Raw genomic sequence first — 3,628 nt, 5'->3', positions numbered from 1 at the left:
CGGGCTGGACTCCGCTTTGTCCATGGTGAAAGCCGATCCGGCGATCCACAGCGTGAAGTTGATGTATTTCCTCAGCGACCAGCACAGATCAGCTCCAGGTATGACGAAGCGGATATCGTCCTCTTTTGGAAGACCAAACAAAGTAGTTTCGCTTTCACAACGAAGCACACAGCGCCTTCACGACATGGCGGTGGCGGCAACAACAATACTACAGCGAGAATAGAAGTTACGCCTTCTTTCTTTGCGTGAAGATTTGGGCGGCGTTATGCAAATCTTCCCACAGAGCGACGTAGGTATGTTGGGGCGTGTTAGAACGAGCCGTTTTACGTTTTGGCTGACTCTTAACTTTTATAAAGAATATCTCTTTGGATTTGAGACTTTAGTCTTTGCAACTTTACAGATCTTCTTTATGCACCAAGAGCTTGTAACACTCCAAAGAGAAAGGAAAAATTTTAATCGCATCATATGACCCCTTTAATACTGCTAGTAAGATCATTTTGGACCCCCAGAGGCAGCTGGTGGAACTGTATACAAACCAGACCAGGAGGAAAGCCTCACAAATAGCTCAGGACTACACTCACCCTCTACAACATGAATTTGAAAAACTTCCGTCAGGCAAATGAAATAGGGTACCCACAGCAACAAGAAATATTTTTAAAGAAATCTTTTATACCATTCTTGTATGTTTTTGTGTATCTTTTGTATTGGTTGTGAAGTCAAGTGTATTTGTGGTATATGTTTTTGTGGGGCCGAAGATGAATTTCCACATGTGTGGACAATAAAGATTTCTAAACTAAGATTCATTTTTTTGGTTCACTATCCTCACTTGATTGAAACATTTTGGACCATTAAGGGCACACTGGTGTCTAAGATATGAGGCCAAACATCTCTATTTCAAAAGACTTTCGTCCGTGGTCAACAAACTACCAAATTATAACGAAAACCCTGGCAAAATGGTACCAAATGAGACAGTCCAGCGGCACTCCTAATTCTGAAGCAACCCCAGACTCTGTCACAGAAATTCCTCTATGCATACTGCCACTGAGACTAAGGCAAGTTATTGCAGAATACATTGGTGTAGAACTTGAATCAGCATGGGAAGCTAAGTGCCTGGAGCATAATAGGGTTAGTTACAAAGTTGGGGATTTTTTTCATTTTTGACCTGGCACATGCTGAGGAGTTTTTTTTAAAGCTCATCCACATCCTTAAAAGCCAAGATGAGTGGAAACTGTGTGGGAGGGTTTTCCTGAGTAACTCCTTTTCTAAAAATATGCATGCCAATAGTGTAATATCCACTACTTACTGGATTGGCCTCAAACGTTTTTGGGCATAGCTCTTAGACCATTTGTCGTAGACTCAAAAATTTTATATATTTGGAAACCTTGGGTCAAAACAAAGAAAACTGGTTCCAGACAGATTCGCTCTACAAAGTCCGAAAATTTTTCAGCAAAATTGAGTTATGTCCAAAACCTACTGTTGCGAACTAGCCCTAGGTTTTTCGCCCGATCGGAACCAAACCTGTGCAGAAATATTCTCTGGACAGTGAATATCAATAATTAACAAAAAAGCTGAACTTTCGACTCACCGTCGCCAAGGGGCGCCAAAACGTTCGTAAGGGGCGGGGCCATTTTTACTAAAATGGCTATAACTCCTGAACGGAAGTGTACACATGTGTTATGAGCTCAATCTTTGGTCAAAATAAAAAATTGTGGAGCTTGGCCACTTGGTGGCGCAATAATATAGAAAAAACATAAAAACGGCTATAACTACGCAACATTAGTCCAATCGACTTTTTCCAAGGTGTCACAAGTGTCTATGAGGACATTTGCATATCTCAAAAAACATGGCTGCCATCGGCCAATGAAGTTTAAGCACCTATTAGACAAGGTTAGTAGAGGCTGATCGGAACGAATCTTGGTGGGCATGTTCAACTCATGGCCCTAAAAGTCTGTAAGAATTTTGAAAGAAATTGGCCACTAGTTGGCGCTAACGAGTTTTATGCCTCTGTAATCGCGTGGTGTTTGACACATCCACACAATATACATATCATTTGATAGATCTCCTCATACTGAGCAACTTTGCCTCGAGAATCATTGCTGTCAGTCAAATCGTTCATTAAATATTCACAATTATGTTAAAAACCTACTTTTGCTAACTAGTCCTAGGTTTTTCGCTCAATTTTGATCAAACCACTAGATCTAGATCAATAATTATCAAAAAATGTTGAATTTTGTCCTTTGGTTAGCTATAACGGGGTCATTTGGGAAAGGGGCATGGCCAAATATACCCAAAAGCCTATAAAACCTAAACAAAAACGCAGAACTTCACGAAACTTGGTGAGCACATACGACAGATGCAGTGTTGGGCAGTAACGCATTACTTAGTAACGTGTTACTGTAATTTGATTACTTTTTTAGTAACGGAGTAATTTAAAGCGTTATAATTTTCAAAATAGTAATTAGAGTGTAGTTACAAGCCGAGGTCTCTATACGTTACTGCCGAGTTACATTGCTGACAGAATGCAGAGTTTTATAATCTAGAGATTGTAAAAAGGATGTAGCACACGCACTGTCGAGTCAAGTGCCAGTGGATTAGAGACCTGCTTCTGCGAGACCAGATGCAACAGAGTGCGGCGCGGGACAAGATGGGTTTCATGTCATGATTTTAATCTTAATTTTCTCAAAATGATTTGCTTTGGCACAAACTGCATACAGCTACGGCCAGATTGTCTACTGGGCATGCGCACATAAATATTGCGTCCTTTTTGTCATTATGAACAACAATTAATTACTGTATTTGCGATATTGTAAGGTTAGGGTTGGGGTAGGTGTAATAAAACACAATCTAATAGGTGGCAAATTAAATGTATTGTTATTTTCCAGCCGTAGCTGTATCCATTATAGCCACAACAGTGCTCTTGCATCAGTGTTGGGCAGTAACGCATTACTTAGTAACGCGTTACTTTAATTTGATTACTTTTTTAGTAACGGAGTAATTTAACGCGTTATAATTTTCAAAATAGTAATTAGTGTATAGTTACAAGCCGAGGTCTCTATACATTACTGCCGCGTTACATTGCTGACAGAATGCAGTGTTTTATAATCTAGAGATTGTAAAAAGGATGTAGCACACGCACTGTCGAGTCAAGTGCCAGTGGATTAGAGACCTGCTCTCCGGCGAGACCCGATGCAACAGAGTGCGGCGCGGGACAAGATGGGCGAGTGCTGGTGCGGGCGGGTAGACACTCATGTGTGTGCGGGATGTGGGAGAAAGATTCACGGGACTCCCGCAAAATAGATATATCTAAACATAAAATATATAAAACAAATAAATTGTTATTCATCTATTGCACAAAAGCAACATGAACTAATATAAAATATAAACGTTTAACAGGTGCAAGCGTATGCAGAGTTTCTATTTAGGCTATAACACGTGTTTGCAGCGTTGAGCAATGCAGTGCTGAAACCTGCGTGCTCACGAATCCTCGCATTATAACACACGAATTGTAGACATTATGAAAGATTCATTATGCATATATTTATTGTGTGTCATAACAGAAATGTGTGAGTTTGCGATGAACTGAGATGTCTTTTAGAGATTATAAATGCAGCGCTCTTTGCTGGCATTC

This window comes from Sinocyclocheilus rhinocerous, unplaced genomic scaffold (assembly GCF_001515625.1).
Source record: "Sinocyclocheilus rhinocerous isolate Xijiao unplaced genomic scaffold, SAMN03320098_v1.1 scaffold617, whole genome shotgun sequence".
Lineage (NCBI taxonomy): Eukaryota > Metazoa > Chordata > Actinopteri > Cypriniformes > Cyprinidae > Sinocyclocheilus > Sinocyclocheilus rhinocerous.
This window is presented reverse-complemented; position numbering follows the sequence as displayed.